At 34.8% G+C, this 25,000-nt stretch overlaps 1 protein-coding gene across 1 annotated transcript in view; it reads left to right on the plus strand.

Annotated features, from left to right (window-relative positions):
• Positions 1-25,000, plus strand: part of LOC145270567 (syntaxin-like) — a 619,650-nt gene that overhangs the window by 1,906 nt on the left and 592,744 nt on the right. The window lies entirely within an intron of this gene.

A 25,000-nucleotide genomic window follows, 5' to 3' on the forward strand; every position in this document is an offset into this window, starting at 1 on the left:
ACCTTAACAAAAATAACGTAAAATTTGAATCTGTTTAAAAAAAAAAAAAAAAAAAATAGCGCGTTAATCAAGCACCTCATCAGCATCTCTAATCATTGAATCAATCAAGCATCCTAACGATATTGTTTGGTCATTAAATTATTTTAATCGAACTAGAATTAATTTGCTTACAATGTTGCTCTATTGCCTGCCATCTTAAAAACTGTTATTCAACACTTGTGCATTTTAACATCCCGATGGATTTAGACAGCCATTCTTAATAGGAGGTGGGTGAGCTTTAACCCTTCCCTTGCGCGGACGGAACTCTCCTAAGGTGAAAATGATCAATCATCCCGAAAATGCCGAAATACACAAGTGTCAAAATCGTTAAACCAAACCCTTACATCTTGGTTGTTGCTATTCACATTTCGAACGATCTAACCTTCAATCTTCCTTACTTACCTCCCCACAAGGGCAGAGTTAGACACAAGGTCGGTTTATAATGTAGGGAAAAAATCCAGCCCCCCCCCCAAATAGGGGCACTCTGAAAAGGAACAAAAATTAAAATTGTCTCGGTCATGAAGGATTCTTCATCCACTGACCGAGAACAGAAAAGATGAAGTGCAGTATCAGAACAGATACTACACTGTGATCCTAGCGTAAGGGCTAAGACTCCGACCTTCTCAAGGAGGTTACATCGGCCGAGACGTCAATAATATTAAGGTGGCCGAAAAGTGGAGGACCAATTTATAACTATAAAGCTGTTACATGTCGATCCCCCACTTTATAAACACTCATTTTAATTTTTAATTATATCTCTCTGAAGTAGAACAGACATTTTGGTGATGCAGATGAATAGGTGATTAGAAGTCGGCAGCAAACAATGTCAGATAATGAATTCGTTTTATCTTTTGCAAAAAATTTACCATAATAATAAATAAAATGTTTTGATTTTTATAGAAAAATAAGATATTGGCAGACCAGAATGAGAATCGTTCCCCACCCCCTATAATTTTAATTGGTATTTTTTTTTTTTTTTTTTTTTACGACCTAACCCAGCGTAGTATAATCACCCCCACCCTCCCCAAGTTAAGAAGGGATTTCGGAATAAACACCTTCCCGACCTCTCCATGTTAAGAACGGTTTCTGGAGTACCCCCCCCCCCAACAACATTCCCACTTTAAAAATGGCTTTCGGAATAACCCTCCCCATGTTAAGAACGGCTTTTGGAATAACCCCCTCCCTATGTTAAGAATAGCTTTCGGAATACCCTCCTCCTCCCAGTAATCTCCCCATGTTAAGAACGGCTTTCGGAATCCCCCCCTCTCCAACCTCCCTATGTTGAGAATAGCTTTCGGAATAACCCCATCCAGCCATCCTCCCCAGCAACCTCTCCATGTTAAGAACAGCGTTCGGAATAACCCTCCCCCTCCCAACCTCCCCATGTTAAGAACGGCTTTCTCGAAAACAAAGCTACATACTGTAAAAATTCTGGGGGGAGGGCGGCTGATTCTCTTTCAGAGCCGCCAAAATATTTTCTATCTGACACTGTTTGTTGCAGACTTCGAGTCACTTATTCTTCTGTATTACCGATATTTTAATTTCCAGTTCGTATTCGTAAATGATTGAGATAGTAGTTGGTTGACCGATTTCTGTATCGATCCGGACCCCACCCCTTATTTTTGTTTGTAATTTTATTTATTTTTAAATCGAATTATTTGATTATTATTTCGGCTGGTGACGGTCGGAGGGTGCATCGGCCGAAACCATGTGAATAATATTAGCATGTCAGCTAAGGTGTAGATAAGAATTCCGAATACGAATTATCAAAATAATTTTTTTTTTTTTAAATAGCAAAAGACGAACTAATTTCGTTAAGATAATATTATTTCATTGACAGCCATCTTAAAGCTGAAAAGTTCAAGATAACCCAAAAATTCGAAACCAATCCTTTTAATCTAAATTTGAAATTTCTTTCCCCCTCGTCTATTTTCGTAAAAAATGGCCCAAAAATGAGTGATCGATTTACATGCATGAAACAGTTTCGGATTGTACCCCCATTTTATAAACACATGTTAGTCACGCATACTTTTGATGTGAAATTAGAAATATTCGTATCCAGCATAGTCGAAAACCTTTAAAAGGTGTCATTGAAAAGAAAATTGTGGAGGTGGACCTAATTTAAAAAAAAAAAAATACCTATATTTTATTTGATAATTATTAAACTTATTTTTTTATTTCGATCTTTTTTTAATCGTATTTTAATATTTTCTATAAAAAAGTGCGACCGATATTTTTTTCTCGTTACGAAATAAATTAAAGAGATTAATTTTTTTTTTTTTTTAAATTTTTTTAGACGTTTCAATTTTCTTTGAAGAATATAAAATAAAAAAAAAACTAAAATATTTTATTTTAATGTCATTTAGGGAGCATTTTCTATTCTTTTCAAAATGGACAAGAAGTGGGTGATTTATTTTAGTAATCTAAATAGATGAACTAACCCCCCCCCCCATTTTATGGGGGATCAGTTCAGCTCTATATCTGATGTTGATTCAGATTTTGCGATAAAAAAGTGATTATTATCATTTAAAAGAAAAATAAGATAAAGGTGCAGTTTCTTTCCACTCAAAAAAAATCGTTTAAAATAACCACTAAGTTTCCGGGATGCTGAAAACGAAAATAACATTTAAAATTCTAGGAAACAAGTTTCCAAGATATGAAGAAATTAGTTTAAAAAGTGGGGGATCACTTTTGTATATTAATTTTGTGTAAAATGGTCACCCACTTTATGGCCATCTTTTTTTTTTTTTGAGGGGGGGGGCAATTTTATTTTAGGGTGCTATTTGATAATTGTGGCCTGGTAGACCAACACAAAACCTTTCTTAAAAACTCATTTTCAAAGGTTTTTGGGTGTGCTGAAAACGAATATCGCATTTAAATTTTTTAATAGGTTTTCGGGGGGTGCTGAAAACGAAAATGTTTAAAATTTCAGGAAACAAGTAGTTTCCAAGATATGAAAACAATCTAGTTTCAAAAAGTGGAGGTCACTTTTCTACATTAATTAACTTAATGGGCAAAAATATGCGCACTTGCGCGTACAACAATGGCCACTACTTATAACGTAAAGAATTACATTCCGTAATATCCAGAAAACTACTTGCGGAAAATTTAAATGCCATGCTCGTTTTTGGTACACCCGGTAGGTTTTGTGTTTTACTAGGCCACAATTACCAAATGAGCACCCCCTACCAAAAAACTTACCAGAACATCCATAAAAAAGATGGCCATAAAGTGGGTGACATTAAATTGATATAGAAAAGTGATCCCCCACTTTTTGAAACTATAATTTCTTCGTATCTTGGGAATTCATGGAATTTTCAACGTTATTTTCGTTTTCAGCGACCTCAAAAACCTTCAACAGTGGTAATTTTAAAGAATTTTTTTTTTTTTTTTTTTAGGGTGGAAAGATACTGCAGTGCTGCAGCACTGGCCACTGCACTTTGATGAAAATTAGTTTTCGTAAAGCAATAAATGCAAATATATTTATAAAAATATAATTTTTGGTTCCCCGACAAACATTAAACATGATATGAGTAAAAAAGTAACAGAACGCATTTTCCGGGAAAACTCCGGTTACCCCCCCCCCCCCGAGTGCCTTTCGGGTTAAAATGACTAAAATTGACACTTTTGTGCTTATTTAAAAAAAAAAAAAAAAAAAAAAAAATTGATGTCTTGGATTTTTATAAAACTTTCTGAAAAGTTTTATAAAACTGATTTTTATATAATTTTGTTTGTCTATACTTTGCGATAACTCTTGGGTGTGCCCCAGGGACTCTTTTAGTGCTAATAAAAACAATGTATTTTGGGGACTATTTTACCATATTTGTCCAAAATTTTCTGTGTATGTCTATTTAGCAGTTTTGCATGGTGCTGCTGAACTCAAATTTAAATATGTTAAGGCCTTGGGGACTTTTGGGGCTAAATGGGGGTGGTGGTGGCAAATGATGGACTTGGTCATTTCTTTTTTGCATGGTGCAGAACTCAAATTTACATATGTTAAGGCCTAAAACTGCACCGTTTGTTCATTTTCATCAGGATTTGACGTCCCCTGGGGACTTTTGGGGCTAAATGGGGGAGGGGGATGCTGAACTTATGCCTCGTTCACTGTGCACTCACGGGGGACCATCATGCTTCACTTGTTTTACATAAAAGTTTAGGTACTTCTACAATTTATCGCCGAAAATGGAGACGCCATTTTTTTTTTTCGGGCACCTGTCAATAGAATCAGAGGGAGGAATCAGTATTTTATAACCAAAGTATGAAATAAATAATAATAAAAAAAATAAATAAATAAAAAATAAAATAAAACTAGATATTAATTACTTCCGGAAAGAACTATGAAAAAAAAAAAGTAAAGAAGACATATATCCGTAATTGTTTAATTGGAAATAATGAAAACGGGAAAGTTTTTCATGAAACGTGTGTATATATATATATATATATATATATATATATATATATATATATATATATTTATTTTATTTATTTATTTAAAACAGAAAATGAAATATTATTATTGTTTAAACTGGGCGAACCCCACTAGAAAACCAAAACATTGTATAAAAATGTATATAAAAAAAAAAACAACATTTATTGAAAAGTTTGCGTAAGAAAATATAATTTCATTAAAACAATTTTGTAATTTTTTTTTTTTATTTCATACTTCGGTCATAGTTTAAAACGCTGATTTCTCCCTCTAATTTTAACAAGTGCCCGAAAAAAAATGTCGTCTCGATTTTCGGCGATAAACTGTAGAAGTACCAAAATTTATTTAAACGACAAAGTATTAAAAAAAAAAAAATGTAAGTCTTATAAGAAGGGTTCTGATTATTACAGCGGAATTCGAAAATCGAAATATTCAATTTCAATTAAAACCAAGACACTGTGCTGGTTTAGCAGTGTCAGAAATTTCGTGAAAATAGTGAATAATTCCACCCCATCTTTCCAAGCTTATAACTCCTCGAAAAATGTAATTCAAGCCCTAATTTTTTTTTTTTTCAATTAAAGGAGCAAGGACTAAGTATTTCATAAAAAAAACAAAAAACAAAAAAAAAAAACAATGTGTTTTTTTTTTTAAAAAAAGGTTTTAAACTTGGGACTTTACAGGTAAATTTCTAAAAAAGCGATTTTTTTTTTGTTTTAAATTTGAATATATTATTTATTGACCTTTTCTCTTCAATTTGTGATATATAAAACTCCCCGACATAAATTAATTATTTACTTTTTAATAGACATTTCAAAATGAGAGGCGTGAATTATTCGACCCCCCTGTCTTTCCAAGCTTATAACTCCTCGAAAAATGTAATTCAAGCCCTAATTATTTTTTCAATTAAAGGAGCAAGGACCAAGGTTTCATTAAAAAAAAAAAGACAAAAAAAAAACAATGTGTTCTTATAAAATAAGGTTTTAAACTTCGGACTTTACAGGTAAATTTCTAAAAAAGGGATATTTTTTTTTGTTTTAAATTTGAATATATTATTTATTGACCTTTTCTCTTCAATTTGTGATATATAAAACTCTCCGACATAAATTAATTATTTACTTTTTAAGAGAAAGTTGAAAATGGGTGACACTTGGGGGGGGGGGGGCGTGAATTTAAAAAAAAACGTTTGTCTAAAATATTATATTCGGTTTATTGGAAAGAGCATAAAATTTCACATTGACCCTGAAGATATCGTAAAAATAGAATCAATAGAAAAATTTTGATGGATTTTTAAAGTTTAAAAATTGAAAAATATTGAGTTCGGAAAATTCATTACTGTTTTTAAAAAAAATAAAAAAAATATTTCAATTACTTTCAAAACAACTTTAATAGTTTATTTTGGAAGTATAATCCATAAAGAAAATAAATAACCCACTTTTAACAGAGAAATTACGAGATTTTTATATTGTAAAAATAGTATTTAAGTTAAGTTCAAGCTTTACGGCATTTTTTTTAATTATTAAATTGTTAGGTGAAAGTACAGGATGATTACAAAACACCTTCCCATTCCCATGTTAAAGAATGGCTTTCTAAATAACGTTATTTCAGCACGGTAACATAAGTGCATAAGTACTAAAACTTTAAAACCAATAGTTAGTATCTATTTGTCATGTCACAAATATTGAAAATATCCGCGTAATTTTTTACGACGGGCCCCAGCGTATTATAAACACCCCAAACTCCCCATCGGCTTTGGGAATACCCCCCCCCAACCTTGAAAGCCGTTCTTAGCACGGGGAGGTTGGGGGATGTTTATTCCGAAAGCCGTTCTTAACATGATGTGGTTGGGGGGTGTTTATACTACGCTGGGGCAGGTCGTAAAAAAAAAAAAAAAAAAATACCGATATCCAGAAATTACGAAAATTGGGCAGAAAATTAATTATTAATGAAAGCAATTTTCGAAGACAGCGAAAATTTAGTTTTGCTAAATTTGCGTAAGATTTAGTTTTCAGAAAATTCAAATACTAATTGATTAAGTAGTTTTATTTTTGTGAAGAAAATCGTTTTTAAACAATTGAAAGCGATTTAATGTGAAATAGGTAGCATTACAAGGGTGATCTCGCGTTTGAATTATTGCGGATTTATCTGCTCTTGGAGTTCCCTACTTACTCATAAAATTTGATTTTCTTAATTAAAAATAAAACTACCTACGTGATTTTTGGAACGTGGCGATTTCGTTCTGTGTCGGGTACGTACATCATAAATATTTTTCGGTATCTTTAAAAAAAATTAGGTTGCATTCTAAAAATCAAGAACCAATATCCACCATAGTGCATTTCGGTTTCTTAAACAAGTCGGTCATTTTAAATCTTTTGAAAGGTGAAATAGTTACTTTGCGACTCTTCTAGATTTGAAAGGAATTTGAAAGCATTTAAACTGAATCATATGATCTATTTGCGCCCCCCTCTCCTCCATTCTACGAGGATAGGGTTAGACGCGATGCTCAGTTTTTAATGTGGGAGGGAAATCTAGATCATCCCCCACCTACCTGGATTGGGAAGAAAAAAAAATGGCCCCGGTCTAGAAGGAATTCTCCTCCACTGACCGAGAACAGAAAAAAAAAAAAAATGGGCTTTGGACATCCAATATTTTTTTTTTATATAAATAGCGATTAAAACATTACCTATTTTTTTTTTTTTCTTTCTTTCTTTTCACCTCAGCATCCGCTTGTAAATGGACCACTTGTACAGGTTTTCGAGTATGCTGAAAACGAATATCACATTTAAATTTTCTGCAGACAGGTAGTTTTCTAGATATTAAGACCTTTATTACCCAATGTAATCCATTGTTTTTTTTTTTACTGGTGGTCATGTTCTTAACTGAAAAAGTATTAATGCGCATGCGTCACAAAACACTCCCTCCTCCCATGTTAAGAATGGCGAACGCCATTGACACTTTAGTAATACCTTGGAAAAATGTCTTCATCTCCAGAAAACTACTTGTCTGCGCCAAATTTAAATGTGATATTCGTTTTCAGCATACTCGAAAACCTATAAAAGTCGTAATTTTGAAGAATGCTAAGGCGGAAAGAAAGTAAAAATTGACTAGACTTAGTCATAATTTTATAACTGTTTCGTTTAATTGATAATTTAACAACCGGATTAGTAATAATAAAATGCTTCGAATGAAAAAATAAAAATAAATAATTTTATAAGAAAAAGCAGAGTTTATTTAATTTTTTTAATTTTATTCATAATTATATGCACTAAATCTCTTTCTTATAATACTTATATATTATGTGTCAATTTTCGTACTTGCTTCAGCAGTGCTCAATTCGTGATTAGAGCTAAGTAGTAATTTGTGAAAAAATATATGGTGATTCAGCTACACATAGGCGTCCGCGTTTCATCCCCATAGCTAATCGTCAGGCTTAAAACAAAAACAAAGCCCGTGTAGCTGAGTTGCGATAAATATATTTTCGTCGCTTGTATATAGTATTTTACGAGCTTACATTATGATGTAATGTATTATGAACTCTAGTATAGTCTGCACTATTGAGCTACTACATAAACTTTTGTGTGAACTTAAATTTATAATGATAAATATTTTGGTACAATTGATTAATGGATACCAAGTAATTACGTCATCAACGGTGAGTTTCACCGAACACTTCCGAGACTGCCGAACGGTCACGAGTTTTGCCGAACGGTCTAAATGTACGAAGTTTTCTTATTTATATATTTGGCGGACGTTGACGAGAGTGCCCCCCCTCTCTAAATTCCACAATTTAGACTTTTTTTTTTCTGATTTACTTTTTTTCTGTTAGTATTATCGATTACAGACTTAAGTTTCAGATTATAAAAAAGAAATTGAAAAAAAAAAAAAATTTTATTTCATAACTTTTCACGTAGGTGTTCAGTGAACCCCGGGTTCACTGAACCCCTACGTGAAAAGTTATGAAATAAAAAATTCACTTTTTAATTATAACGTTGTGCTAAATTGAACACGAAATTTGTGACCACGAGGAATAAATAGATAGATAGATAGATACATAGATGAGAGAAGGTAGACACATAGATTAGAGGGGAAGGGGGGGGATAAAGAAATTTTCCTTTTTTAAATTTTTTTTTTTAACCTCTAAACATTCTAACCCCTACCTTCCGGTCACACCACAAAGAGTTGCCGGTTTTTTTTTTCATCGTGGTCACAAATTTAGTGTTCAATTTAGTACAACGTTATAATTGAAAACTGAACCCCCACGTGAAAAGTTGTAAAATTAAAAAATTTTTTTTTAATATAATCTGAAACTTAAGTCTGTAATCGATCATGTTAACATATGATGATATTAAGTACCTATTTACAATGCCTCCCCACGAGGACAGTTAGACACCAGGGTCGTTTTTTAACGTGGAGAAAGGTACAAAGATTAAACATTGTCTCAGTCGTGAAGGATTGCTACTCCACTGAAAGAGAACAAGAAATGGAAATGCAGCATCTGAATGATACTACACTTTGATCTTAGCCCAAAGACCAAGAAGCGATCGCTGATATTAACATATTAAAAAGCAAAAAAAAAGGTAAAACTATACAAACACCGTGACAGCGAATTAACCCTAACCCTAACACTAACCCTAACCCCAACCCTAGCCCTAACCCTAACCCTAAACCTAACCCTAACCCTAACCCTAACCCCTAACCCCTAACCCTAAACCCTAACCCTAACCCTAACCCTAACCCTAATCCTAACCCTAACCCTAACGCTGTCACGGTGTTTGTATAATAATACCAAAAAAAAAAAAATAGTGAAAATTGTAGAATTTAGAGGGGGGGGGTGTACTCTCGACAACGTCCGCCATTTATTTATTTTTTGCAGTTTACGGACCGTGTTGAAATAATGACGCTATTTAGAAAGCCATTCTTAACATGGGGAGGGGGTTGTTAACTGTACGTCACGTGTATTTCATTCGGCTTTCTCTGTTCGTAGTCTAAACTGCTTGCCTCATGCCGACGTAATGCGTGTAAATCTAGGATGTCTAATCAGAAACAGCACTAACATTTTTATGAAAGTGACGTGGTGTAATGACGTTCAAGCATGCTGGGTTTGAACATTTTTTTTAGTTTATTTCTTTATTTGTTTATTTATTTATTTATTTATTGTATTTTCTCCCCAAACAAGGCACAGTGCCACTTTGATGTGGGGGGGGGGGGTCTACTATCTGAGATATAATTTGCAGAGAAATAGACTTCGTGGCTTAGTGGGGGATGCCCTTTTCTCTACCCTGCAACCTCTCTCCCACAGAAGAGACGTTGCGAGCCTATCCTTGTTTTATCGTTATTTCCATGGCAGGTGCTCGTCTGAACTCTAATCTCTGGTCCCCCCCTCGCCAATCTTTCACGAAAAACACCCGTCTAGCTGAATCCACTGTCAAAAGTTTCCCCCACTCTTTATCTGTGCCTAAATCAAAACGCGGATTCCATGAACAAAGCTTCTTTCTTAGAAGTGCACGCCTGTGGAACTCTGTTCCGTCTGCCTGCTTCCCACCGGACTACAACTTGGATGTCTTCAAGTCCAACGTTAACAAATTCCTAATGAACCGCCCCCTTAAGTAAACACTTCATCAAATCTCCACACTAAGGTAATGTACTTGCAATAACCCTTATCCCTGAGTGGCTTCCGGGCCTTGATAAGTGGTGATCACTAAAAAAGGTACTATGTAGGGAGTTGAGCAGCAAGATGTCTGTTTTCGTTACGCCTGAACTTATGTATATCAGTACAGTCACGGAAGCAGGAACCCGGAAGGGAATTCCAGAGCCTTGTAGTCCTAGGAAAGAAACTTATTAAAGTAGGTTTTCTTACATCAAGGGAGTACGATGGCTTGTAGTTCGTCGGAGCACCTACCATTAAAATAGTTGTAGAACAGGCAGAGGGATGTAACATTTCGTCGATGGGACAGTGGTTGAAGCCTAGCTGATAGTGCGGGGCTTATTAGGTTGGCGACTCTCTTTGGAACCCTGTCAAAGATGACGAGACTATTAGCAGATGCACCAGCCCAAATGTGACAACGGTACTTCACACATGGGCGAATAGTGGCCTTGGTGAGGTAGAGAATACTCTCAGGCGTAAATAACTTTCTAGCATGGTAGAGAGAGCCCGCCTTCTTTGTAGCAGTCTTGGCAATGCCCTGAGTGTATCTGTTTCAGTTTTGTTGAGGTTAATATGATTTTCACTAACATCCTTGGGATAGGTATTAATCCATAAATCTCCCCCCACCTCCAGCTATGGATTAAATAGTAGGGTAGACTAGACTGTTAATCCTTGGTCGAGCAGTAAGTCTAACAGAAGGAAACCTTCGAAAATGCCTCCCCTCCCTCTTTCTCTGCTTATCGTTACTGGGTTCATAGTCTAAATTGCACTGCAGAGAACTTACTCTTGATTTTATATGCCCGACCCTTCTGCTTGTGCGGTGATAAAACTAATTAAAAATGCACATGCGATGTTATACTATATAAGGATGTTAATTATGGTCAAAATTGGACTGTTCCTTCTTTAATCTGATTTTTTTTTTTTTTTCGATTATCGATTTTCATCGGATGCATATCGATACAAAACCTATCTAACTACACTCCCAGACACATAAAGTAAATTTGTATGAAGTTTCAAAATAATTGACCCAACTGTTTTGGAGTCCATAGGGAACGAACTTGCATTTGCACAAAGTGCCTTTTATGTATATATAGAGAGATAGATAGATTTCTCACGTAAGTACCAGTACAGAGGGTGTCCATTGTTTCGGGAGATTTAGTGACAGTCTATGAGCTTATGTATTTATTTGCTTCCCGACGAAAGCAAATGTGACACAAGGTCGTTTTTAATGTGGGGTTAAACCAGCTCCCCTAAAACAAGGGTAAAAAGGGGGGAACTCTGGCAGTATCCAAAAAATAGTAATTGTCTTAGTATGAAGGGTTTCCCCTACATTGACCAAGGACCAATTAACATGGGCAGCATCTGCAGAACAGATACTACACTTTGATCCTGGTCCGAAAGATGAGTAAGCTACACCGAAACGCTTGTGTTTCATTACATCCATATGACTTATTCAGGCTATCAAAATAACAATGAATATTATCTACTAGCGGGGAAACCCGACGTTACCCAGGATTGAATGATGATCAACGATAATTTTACACCCCCATATTTTTATCGTCATCGAAATCGGTGAAAGCGTCCATTTTTTTTTTTTTTTTTTTTTTTTTTTTTTCTTCTTCAATTAAATCAATTGATTGCCTACTCTAGTTGGAGACTCACCATGGTGCACCGGAAGGAAGCTTCATATACCTCCCTGCAGTCTAAATTGCACTGTAGAGAACCTACTGTTAATTTTATAAATTTATTTTTCATGTATGACTCGAATTAAAGTTTAAAATGCAAAAGTCAAGTATCATGCTTCAATTGTGCTCTAAACAGAAACCTTCATTCCGAACGCACCTCTGTCACATCAACAAACCTACTGTTGATTTCATATACTGGGCCTTTCAGCTTGTGTGGTAATAAAACTTTTCAAATGCACTTGTGATGTTAGGCTGTGTAAGATGTTAACTTTGGTCAAAATCGCCTATTCCTTCTTTCATTGGATTTTTTCGATTATCGATTACGGATACTTATTGAAGATATTCCAATAGAAAACCTATCTAAGAACACTGCCAGGCACATAAAGTACCTTGGTGTTGAATTTCATAAAAATTGACGCAGCCGTTTTCGAGTCTATAGGGAATGAACACATACAAAGTTCCTTTTCTATAATAGAGATATATAGATTATCGATCTGTGTAGAGGAGAGGGATCTTTCCCTTAGGCTATTTTGTAGACATATATATATATATATATATATATATATGGTTAAGTGGCAGTTTTAGTCATTTAGAACTGCTTTAAAGCTTCACCGCTCACTCATTTTTCGACCAAATTTCAAACAATTATTACAGTTTATAGATCACCTTCTCAGCTATATTGTAAAAGAAAAAAAAAAAATCTTTAAATTTTCGTTCAGTAAAACAGAAGTTTTGATGAATTTACTGGTGTTCAAAACCGTAAAATAAAAACGTAAGGAAGTGAGCAACGTTTTTTATGAGTGATTTCCATAGCAACCACGTCGCTTCAGCGACTACTGTTGCTACCAATTCACCGCTCTCGTGAAAAGAGAATTAATAAGTGAAACAAAGAATGAAAGGGAGATAATTGGGGGGGGTGTTATTGAAAACAAACAAGTGCCGTACATTGTTATTACATATGTGTATGTTATGTTTATGGGGGCAAAAAATAAGACTGAAATTATACGAAGAACAAGTGAATTTACTGGAATCCTGGAAAAATCATGGATTACAATAGAAAAATGCGAGCATGAAAAGTAATATGGTTAAGCTTAAACATGGAAAAGTAAAGAACTAGTTAAAACTGGAAAAGAAAAGGACAAGATAGTCTAGTAACAAAATAATAAAATTATAACTTAAAATATTGCAACATATAGAATGTATTTTAAATTCAATTTATAACATATATCAATTCTTAATGCTGCAATATTTTAAGTTATGAATTTATTATATTTTTACTAGAATAACTTGTCCTTTTCTTTTCCAGTTTTAACAACTAGTCCTTTACTTTTCCATGTTTAAGCTTAGCCATATTACTTTTCATGCTCGCATTTTTCTATTGTAATAACATTATATAATCAATTCTTAATGCTGCGATATTTTAAGTTATAAATTTATTATATTTTTACTAGAATATCTTGTCCTTTTCTTTTCCAGTTTAAACAACTAGTCCTTTACTTTTCCATGTTTAAGCTTAACCATATTACTTTTCATGCTCGCATTTTTCTATTGTAATAACATTATATAATCAATTCTTAATGCTGCGATATTTTAAGTTATAAATTTATTATATTTTTACTAGAATATCTTGTCCTTTTCTTTTCCAGTTTAAACAACTAGTCCTTTACTTTTCCATGTTTAAGCTTAACCATATTACTTTTCATGCTCGCATTTTTCTATTGTAATATATATATCTAATATATCAAAGGCTGTATTTCTGTCTGTCTCCATATTTTCAAACTCTATCTCCTCCGAAACTAAAATTCGTAGAGTGGCGTTAGGGGCCTCACATGGTTTTTACAGACCATTCTTTTAAGCGGTCAAAAAGGGGTCAAAATTGAAAAACATCTACATTCATCCTAATTTATTTTTAACCAGTTCACATGTATGTCACGTTGATACAGTGGTAACGTCACCAGCTTTGAATGTTACAGTTTCAGTTTCGATTCTAGCTGATGGTACCCAAATACTTTTTTTTTTTTTTTTTTTTTTTTTTTTTTTTTTACTTTTGGGAATCACAACTCTATAATAATGTATACGAAATTTGGACAAATTAAAATCTATTTAAGCGTATTTTACGCCCGGGCAAAGTCGAGTGCCCCCCCCCACACACACCTCTCTCACTAGTATATCTATATATGACGGGATAAAATAAAAATAAAAGGTAATTGCAACTTCTCTTTCAATTTTGGGAGTTTTTAATCATGCCCAAGTGCATTTTCTTTTCTTTTAATGGATTGATTGTTGCTATTTCTTCTGATGAGTTAAGGGCAAAATAGATTCATTGATTGATATAATAATTGATTTTGCGCTACGAAACAGATACTGCCAAGAATTGTGAATGTCAACTGAATTAAAGGAATAAATTGTAAGATGGTCAACATCATGGAATTTGAAATACAGACTTTTGTCATTTATTTGTTATATGCTCTGTAATTACATTGAGCTCCATAAATTAAGGATAAGTATATAAAAAGTGAAATATAATTGGGAAAAAAAAAATCATATTTCTACAAGAGATAAGTGAACGTGTCTGTGTACATTTCCCTACACAATAACTCTGTCAATTTTAAGTCTACAGACTCGAAATTTGATATACATGGTACTGAGATTTGGAAAAATCTTTGTAATCCGTTTTCGGTCAGAAATTTGGCTGTTAAGGAGTCAACGTTCAACGATTTGACCTTTGAGAACTCTACCAAACTCCTCCGACAATTTTGTGTCTAAACACTTGAAATTTTAGATATCGGTTCCTTGGACATGGATCTAACTTAATAACTTGATTTGAGCCCAAAACAATAAATTTTAAGGGGTCATAATAGGGGTCAAAGTTAAAATAATGGACCGCTTTTTTCTGTGCTCAACATATACCTCCAAACACCCGGGCAACGCCGGGTTGAAATGCTAGTATATATATATATATATATATATATATATATATATAAAAAGCTAAGACTGACAACTCTTTTTAGATGTGACACACCCCACGTTTATCTTATTTTTTTTTTATCTATGTAGAAATCAAGGCCACTCCATTACTGGTTTCTTTTATGGTTGCATAAACCTCGAGTTATTCAATTTCGAAACGTTTTTTAAAAGAACCTCCGAGCTAGATATTTAATGTTATTGTTTAAGATTCACAAAAGAGATAGTAAAAAAAAAAAAAAAAAAAAAAGAAAATGGTAAAAATCCATACACTTAATTTAAACGGAGAAGTAATATTTGCTGATTAATAGTTAAGGCAAGACTCAAAAAAAATTCATTTTCGTATTTTTAGAAAACTGTTCCATGTTGTAAGATGTAGCAAAAATGAAGAATAGCAAAACACACACACACACACACACACACACACACACACACACACACACACACACACACACACACACTAAATCTCATCCTTGAATGTCTTTCATCTCTCTGTACAAGGTTTCATTGTTTTGTTTTACGGCATATCAACTCTTTTCAGGTTATTTCATGCCGAATCAAGTTATTTTGGAAACAAACTCTGAGAGCATTACCAAATGGTCACCCATTTTAGCAATGACCAGGCTCAACATTGCTTAACTTTGGTGATTTAATGGGAACTGGTGTGTCAACATGATATTGTCGTATATAATTGGAAAGGGAAGGTCAATGAAAACATGCAAGGAAATATTTATTTGTAGAGTTTGGTTTGGTTGTTTTATGGCATATCAACCCTTTTTCAGGTTATTTAATGTCGAATCCAGTTATTTTGGAAACAGTTTTTATGCATCAAGTTCTTTATATCTTGAAATATTTATTTGTAGAGTTTGGCTTGGTTGTTTTGTTTTACGGCATATCAGCCCCTTTTCAGGTTATTTAATGTCGAATTCATTTATTTTTGAAATAGTATTCATGTTGCATCCAGTTATTTTGTGGAAAGTTTTTATTCTTCAAACTCTTTGTATCTTCAATCGCTAGTTTGTAGGGTTTGGTTTCGTTGTTTTATAGTGTATTTTATCATTTTTTGTTCCCTGCCCTGCAGAACATGAATGAGTTTTACAATGGGAGAGAGAAAAAGGTTTACAGCATTAATGTTTGGGACATTTTAAGTTAGGAAACCAGTCAGGAAGTATGGTGGGAGATAGATTCAGGTGTATCTTGTCGAACTCTGAAATGTTTCTGTCAAACTCTGGAATTCGGATAGAATTTCGAGCGGAACCCTTTATTTTCATCATGGTTAGAGTGCTTGGAAAAATCAGTTGTAAAAGTGACCTCCTCCTGAAGGTGGAAAGTTCAATGCTCAGTGTGGGTGACCGAAAAAAATGCAGTTGTTAATTATTTAGGACCTCTATCCAGTTATGGCTGATGGAACAAGAGCACGCTACACCCATGATGAAAAATAAAGGGTTCTGCTCGAAATTCCATCCAAACTCCTGAGTTTGACAGAAACGTTATTCCCGAGTTTGACAAGATAAACCTGAAGAAGGTCGGAGGTTACATCGGCTGAAATGTTGTGAAAATCAAATTCAGGATGAGAACAGTAAATGAATGATTTTATTAAATATTTTTACATGCACAAAGTTATCAGAAAATTAAAATGCAGCAAAATAAAACCAATAGTTAAAACTATTTTTAATAACTACTTAAATATTTAATTAATAAAAAAACAAACTATGCGTCCCAAAAAAGACGCAGATAAACAAAAAATTAAATACAAAAGGACAAGAATACATCTACGTATCTGAATTTTTGAGATGAGGATTGGTTCTTCGTATTATTTGGATTCATCGGACTACTGTTCTCATCTTGAGTGTCATTTTCACAACGTTTCCGTCGATGTAATCTCCGATCTTCTTCAGGTGTATTTTGTCTAACTCGGAAATGTCTCCGTCGAACTCGGGAATTTGGATGGAATTTCGAGCGGAATCCTTTATTTACCTTGCAGGGATAGCATGCTCTTGTTCCATCAGGCATGACTGGATAGAGGTCCAAGATCTTGTTCCGTCATGGCTGACAAAACAAGAGCACGCTACTCCCTGTGATGAAGTAAATAAAAGGTTCCGCTAGAAATTCCGTCCAAATTCCCGACAGAAACATTTTCGAGTTGGACAAATACTCCTGAAGAAGGTTGGAGGTTACATCGACCAAAACGTTGTGAAAATCACATACAAGATGAGAGCAGTAGTCCGATGAATCCAAATAATACGAATAACCAATCCTCATCTCAAAAATTCTGAAACGTCATCTCCTAACTGTTGACATCAATTGGATGGGCTTCATAAACGTTCAACAGGCACCGAAGAATGTTGTCTTCCAAGTTATCTATTGTGTCTGGTTTATCAGCCTAGACATGTGACTTTATATATCGCCAAAAGAAAATAATCTAATGGGATTAAATCGCACGAACGAGAAGATACACCTGGAGAAGGTCGGAGGTTACATCGACCAAAACGTTGTGAAAATCACACTCAAGATGAGAACAGTAGTCCGATGAATCCAAATAATACAAAATGAATTGTGAGTATGGCTATCTTTCTCCACAAAATAATCTGATGAGAACGTACACAACCGTCCGAAATGTGTTTTGGACATTCAAGCTTATATCAATAATTTTAACAAGAAAAAGTGAAAATATCAAATAATAAACAACAAATATCAGTTAAATTTTGCAAATAGCCCCCCCCCTCCAAAAGTGGTGTTTATTCCGGAAGCTGTTCTTAAGATGAGGATGTTGAGGGGGGGGGGTGACTATAAGGTGGACCTAATCTAAAAAACAAAAACAAAAAAACAAGTTTTTTATGCGCACATAAGCAACTACGTTTTTTTATTAACTTTTTTTTTTTAATTTTTAATTTAAAAATTAGTAAATTTCAATGAATAGAATAATAAATCATTTATCATTAATATGTGTTTTTGGTTTTGTGTTGAATGAAACTTTTTTTTTTTCATTACAACAATAATGAACCAATTTAAATCTTCCGGCATGCGTTTAAGGGTTACAAAATTATCAATAAATCATTTAGTTACTAAGCCAACGTCAGTAAATAAAAAAAAACGAAAGCCAGAGGAATAGTTGGCTGAAACATCATGAAACAACTAAAAAAGATGAGGATAATAGTTTGCAATAAAAAAAATTAATAAATGATACTCATCTCAATAATGAATTGCAATTAAAAATAATATATATATACCATTTGGTACGGACCCGACCATGGAAGATCAAATAATAAATAAACGTGGATTTATAAGACCAAAACACTCAGTCTTGATCGCCTTTCGGAGCCCATGGTACAGTGGATAGACGTTGAATCTCTACGGTTCCGGGTGAGAATTTTCTGGAGATAATAGTTTCAATCCTACCCAAAGCCGGCCAGAGAGTACTTGGCCAAATTGTATTGAGACGACAACAACTATGGAAGGCAGTAATTGCTGAGAATGCAGTTAGGAGATTCGGAGTTCCTATCCCGTCGCGGTTACTACCTGACGAAGGTCAGAGGAATAGTTGGTCGAAACGTCGTGAATCAACATCTAAGAAAGATGAGGATAATAGTTTGCAATAAATAAATTAATAAATAAAACTCATCTCAATAATGAATTGCAATTAAATTGATGAAGATTAAATCGAAAGATGTATAGAAGGGTGTCACTTATAACTGAATTTTACTTGGTACGTTATGCACTATGTTACTTTAAGGATTCTGTTTAAAATCTCTATTAGCAATATAATGTACTTTGTTGCAATTGAATTTAAAAAAAAAAAGAGTTTGGCCCAGACAAGTGTTAATATGAAACATTTTTTTAATGATATTAAAAAAAAAAACAAAATCAGTAAGTTGGATAACTCGCATTTTAATTTGAAGAATATAATTGTAATTGTTCGCCATACAAATAAAATTTTATTTCTTTTTCTGTACAAGTTTTAAAAAATGTATGAACAAATGAAAAATATCACTCTGTCACACAAACACACACATTCATACACACACGTGCACTCACTCACTCTCTCTACCTCTATGTAAGGTTCTGTCTCTCTGTCACTCTCTCTCTCTCAGGCTCTGTCACTCTCTCTCTCTCTGTCACTCTCTCTCTCTCTGTCACTCTCTCTCTCTCTGTCACTCTCTCTCTCTCTCTGTCACTCTCTCTCTCTCTCTGTCACTCTCTCTCTCTCTCTGTCACTCTCTCTCTCTCTCTGTCACTCTCTCTCTCTTTCTGTCACTCTCTCTCTCTTTCTGTCACTCTCTCTCTCTTTCTGTCACTCTCTCTCTCTTTCTGTCACTCTCTCTCTCTTTCTGTCACTCTCTCTCTCTTTCTGTCACTCTCTCTCTCTTTCTGTCACTCTCTCTTTTCTGAAGATAGTAGTTTCAATCCTACCCAAAGCCGGCCAGAGGCTAACTTGGCCAAAAACGTGGTGAGACGACAACAACTATGGAAGGCAGTAATTGCTGAGAATGCAGTTAGGAGATTCAGAGTTCCTATCTGTCACGAAGGCCAGAGGAATAGTTGGCCGAAACATTGTGAAACAACTAAAAAAGATGAGGATAATAGTCCGCAATAAATTAATAAATAAATCAATAAAACTCATCTCAATAATGAATTGCAATTAAAAAATATAAATAAAGTATTAGGTTGGTGCAAAAATGTTTTTATAAATTGAACGCCAAGAAAAGACATTATTTTTGCACCAACCTAATATATAAAAAAAAAAATTGTTATAGGTCCCAGGCATATATTCCAGGTTAAAAATATCTAAAACAAAAACCCATTGAGTTTAACAAGGTTGTTGATAGTGCACAATAAAGAGCAGATTATTTTATTCAAGTTAGGTTGAGGAAATTACCATAAGTCGCTACGATAAATCTACTATTTCTGTCTAAAATGACTTTGTCAGGCGACAATATCCCCCTCCTCTCCGCCCACTCATACTCGAGGCCAGTCATTTAATCCCTTTAAATGACTGGCCTTTAGTAAAACTGGGAATTTATTGCCACCTCACTATGTCTTTTTAGACTGAAACAGACTTATCGTAGCGACTTATGATAGTTTTGTTTACCTAAATTGAATAAAATCTAATATATAAATGGCTATATGTCTGTCTGTCTCCATATTTTCAAACTCTATCTCCCCCAAAACTGAAAGTCGCAGAGCAGTGCTAAGGGCCTCAAATGATTGGATTTTTTACGGGACATTCTTTTATAGGTCTTTACCCGGTTAAAATTGTTTTTAAGGGGTCAAAAATGAAAAAAAAAAACGTTATACATTTTGTACATTCATCTTAGTTTATTTTTAATTTTTAATGCAGAAAAGAACGATATATTATATATGCACCCCCCTCCTCGATTTTTGAGACTTTGCAAGCATGCACAAAAATAAATAAATAAAATGAATTGTGCGTAGGGCTTCCTGAAACCTATCTTTCTCCACAAATGGAAAGTCTTGGAAGAAAGGGTCCCAAACCAACAATCAGCGACGAGGAAGGCTGTACTATATAAAAACCACATCTGGGACTACACAGAGGATAAAGTCCCTCATCCACCTCAACTTCACCTACAGTGGTACACGGCTGTTGAAAGTCCAAGCCACCTAATGTCTGGATGCAAGATCCTTCTAGCCGATGGTCATTACACTGCCAGCCACAACAAAGTATGTAGATATTTACACTGGAAGATCTGTGGAGAGATGCAACTAGTTAGGTCGTCGAACATCTGGGAACATGAACCACCACCAATAACATCAAACAGAAAAGTGACAGTGTTCTACGACAAAGACATACAGGAAGGCAGATACATGAAAGACAAGGCCATCAAGCCAGATATAGTAATATGGAACAAGCCCGAAAAGACTGCACTCATTATCGACGTCACAGTTCCAAATGACTTTGGTCTTAATAGAGCCGAACGAGAAAAGATAACAAAATATCAGGACCTAAAAAATGCTCTAAAAACGACATGGTCTCTGAAAGAAATAAACATGATACCGGTTGTGATAGGAGCAACTGGATTAATAAAAAAGACTCTTCAGAAATACTTAGAAACAATCCCTGGAAAACCAAGCTGTAAAGAAATACAGACAGCAGCCATAAAGGGAACAGTGTCTATTCTTAAAAGAACCCTTGGATATAAATTTAAACTGTAATAGAATCAAGTGTTAGCCCTAGGAAGGAGCCCCTTGATCTCTTCAAACTAACAAAAGTAAAATAAAAAAGTACAAAAACATTCAACTGTATTCCAACCGCAATAAGAAATATAAGGAGAATGTCCCCTGACACGTTTAAGAAACCTCTGGACATCTGGCTGGAAAAGATACCTGACCAACCACCAACACCAGACGACCCTAGTCCCAACCTCAATTGTCTAGTAGACTGGACCTCTGTAGGAAGTGGACAGCCTGGGTGCAGTGGAGCTCCAGATCAGCTGTGTCAATAATCGGCGGAATAACACAAAATACAAACTACTTACATGTTGGTTCAGTGGTAACATCACCAGCTTTCAGTGCTACAGTTTCGGTTTCGATTCTAGCTGATGGCACCTAAGTACTTTTTTTTCTTTTACTTTTAAAATCACGACTCTGTAATAAAAATAATTGTTTTGGGTAAATTTGTCAGAATCTGTACGGCTACATTTCATGTTTATTTATTGAGATTGTCAGACTAACTTCCTCATCTTGGTTGTTATAGTCACAACGTTTCGGCCGTTTTGCCCTCCTGCCTTCATAAGGAGGTGTACCTGATGATGGCCGGAGGGCAAAACGGCCAAAACGTTGTGACTATAATAACCAAGATGAGGAAGTCAGTCAGACAATCTCAATAAATGAAAACACCTCATCTCAAAAATACAGACAATTACTACATTTCATGTGGTTGTCAAAATATTAAAATATTTCTGAATACTGTAAGCTTTAAATCTTAACTTTCGTAATTGGTCCCCCAATTTATCGGAGAGGGGCCTATGTTTTCAGTGGCGTCTGTGCGTCCGTTAGTCCGGACAATTGGCAGATAAGTCCATTAGTTTTTCCTGAAATTTTGCTACAAATTTTATTTCATTAAATAGATGTGCACAGTAAAAAACCTTTTTTTGCAAAAATTCCCATTGCATTCCCAGGAGCTCAAAAGAGGTAAAAAAATTCCTCAAAATGACACCTTTTGCCCCATAACATTTGATTCATCCATTAGATTTTTATGAAACTTTGCCAAAATGTGGAACCCATTGTTCTTAATATAAATCCAGTATGGGTGACCCTGATAAAATTCTGGTTTGCATCCCCGGGGGCTTGTAGTGCTAAAAACGCCCCTTTTTGTGGCTTTTTTTCATATTTCTCAACAAAAACTTTGTCTGACTAGATAGTGGTTTTACATGGGAGCCAACTCAAATATATATGTGTTAAGGCCTGAAACTGCACCATTATCCATTTACACAGATTCTGCGTCCCCAGGAGCTCAAAAGAGGTAAAAAATGACACTTTTTGCCCCATAGATTTTCCTGCATCCATTAGATTTTCCTGAAACTTGGCCAAAATGTGGAGGCCATTGTACTTAATATAAATCCAGTATGGATGACCCTGGCAAAATTCTGGTTTGCATCCCTCTGGAACTTTTAGGGCTAAAAACATGCCTTTTTGGAGCTTTTTTTTTTTCATATTACTCAAAAACTTGATATGTATGTCTATATAGTGGTTTTCCATGGTGCTGAATTCAAATATACATGTCTTAAGGCGTGAAACTGCATCGTTTGTCCATTTTCACTGCGATTCAGCATTCCCAGGAGCTCAAAAGGGGTCACAAGAAAAGTTTTGCATCGCAGAATTGAAGAAACAGGTGTTCCCAATGTTGACGAGTTCAACAGGGGTAAGCGTGTTGCTTGGGAAAATTGAATTGCAATCGTGAGAAGTGGTTGGGGGAGTACCCCGAAAGCACTGTAATTCCTTAGGGCAACCAGACACCCTGATTAGGCCAAAATGAGCGAAAAAATGTGATAAGTTTAAATCAAATTACTCAATTTTTAACTATGACGAAAATAATATTTGTTTTTAGGACAAACTCCACCTTCACACTTCTTACATTCATCGTTTCTTCACTATTTTTTGTGGCGTCATCTCACATGCAGCGCCAGACAAGACATGGAGGCACTATGTAAGGAGCTAAAAAAAAAATTCTACTTCAAGATAAAACCTTGCCAACGATTGTTGGCAAAGTTTTATCTTGATTATAGGTCATCCTATTTCATATATATTACAGGTCCTCCTATTTCAGTGAAATTTTCACGGGTGTGTGACTGTCTGTGCAGAGCAGTCTCTACCAAACTACTTTGTCAATTTTTGGTCTACAAACTTGAAACTTGGCATATAGGGGATTTGGCCTATGGAAGAAATTCAATTTGGTTGTAACCGGTAAAAAATAGTTCCTAAAGGGTAAAAAAAAAAAAAAAAAACGAAACTTGGTAGGCGTAAGTCGACTAAATGTGTTACTTCTACGCATGCGCAAATATACATTTATACTATTCTCCAACATTATTTTTTAAAGTTTTTATATGCGTATAAACTTAACTCAGACGGTAATGAATAATGCTGGAGAGCTATACGTTTTGGTTTCGATTCTAGCTGATAGCACTGTTTCTTTTTTTATTTTTACATTTGAAATTAAATTTTTTATTTTTTTTTATTTTTAATATAATTAAAACCATCGTTTTATTACGTTGTATGAAAAATATTCAATTAATAGAAAAAAAATTAAGTCACGTAGAGGTGAGAGAAGAAAAACAAAGCACTACAAACAAGAAATACTAATAAATTTATTAATATGGATATCGAAATAAAAATGGTGGCCACGGCGAAATTTGTGGGAAATTTCGAAAGTATTCTAGAAATATTTAAACTGTAAAAAAAAATTAAAAATACTTTGTAGTAAAATTTTTAGTTTTTTTGACAAAAAAGTAAAAAATATATATACATTTTTTTTTTTTTTTGGGGGGGGGAGATGAGAATACTTTAGTCTAAACTAAAGGAAAAAAAACTGTTTCTCGAAGGCGACACTATGCTACTAAAGATTGGCTTTTTCTTTTCTTTTTTTTTTGTGGGTTGGGGGGAGTTAATAATAATAATAATAATAATAAATACAATAGTAGGTATGTATTTCAATCAATTGGTTTTCTTTTTCTCTTTGATGTAAAGGTTCATTTGACGTTTTGGCCAAGATCGAAGTGTGGTGTCTGTTCTTCGGGTGCTGCAGTTTGCACTTCCATTTTTTTGTTCCCTTTCGTTGGAGGAGCAGCTTACTCCTTCACGACTAAGACAATTTTTTATTTTTGTACCCTTTCTCCACGTTAAAAAACGGCCCTGGTGTCTAACTCTGTCCCGTGGGGAGGCATAGTAAATAGGTACGATAACAAATGCATTTCTTATCATCAGGCTAAACTGAAAGTTGACCCCCCCCCCCACGCACACTCCAGACTTGATACGACTGTATCTAATCTCTATTAATATTGAAGATGTACGTAAAGTAATTAGTTTTTAAAATAAATTTCACGTGATTAAAAGACAAAAAGCCAACGAATTGGAAGGTGTTTAAAAAAACAAAAACGAAATGATCTATTTTTAAACTGTCTTCTTGGTGGGTGAGGATTGAATGCGATTATCATTCCGCCTTTCGCTCTAGTTCCGCCCCCCCCCCCTGTCTGTCTCGCTCTGGTCCCGTCTCTCTCTGTCTGTCTGTCTCTCTCTCTCTCCTTGCTCTGGTTACGTTCTTTCGCCCTGATCCCGTCTCTCTCTCTCTCACTCTAGCCCCCCCCCTCTCCCTTTGGTCCTCTTTTTCCCTCCCTCTCTGTCGCTCTGGCCTCGTCTCTCCCTTTCATTCCCCCCTCTCAATCTTTAGTTCCCTTTCTATCTTTCTCTCTTTCTCTCTCTCTCTCTCTTTGAATCCCTGCTTTCGTCTCTTTTTCTCTCTCTGTCAATCTCTCTTTTTCTCTCTCTGTCAATCTCTCTTTTTCTCTCTCTGTCAATCTCTCTTTTTCTCTCTCTGTCAATCTCTCTTTTTCTCTCTCTATCAATCTCTCTTTTTCTCTCTCTCTGTCAATCTCTCTTTTTCTCTCTCTGTCAATCTCTCTTTTTCTCTCTCTGTCAATCTCTCTTTTTCTCTCTCTGTCAATCTCTCTTTTTCTCTCTCTGTCAATCTCTCTTTTTCTCTCACCATCTGTCTTTGTCTGACTGCGTCTCTCT

Source organism: Euprymna scolopes, chromosome 46 (genome assembly GCF_053919585.1).
Source record: "Euprymna scolopes isolate OS-2025 chromosome 46, ASM5391958v1, whole genome shotgun sequence".
Classification (NCBI taxonomy): Eukaryota; Metazoa; Mollusca; class Cephalopoda; order Sepiida; family Sepiolidae; genus Euprymna; species Euprymna scolopes.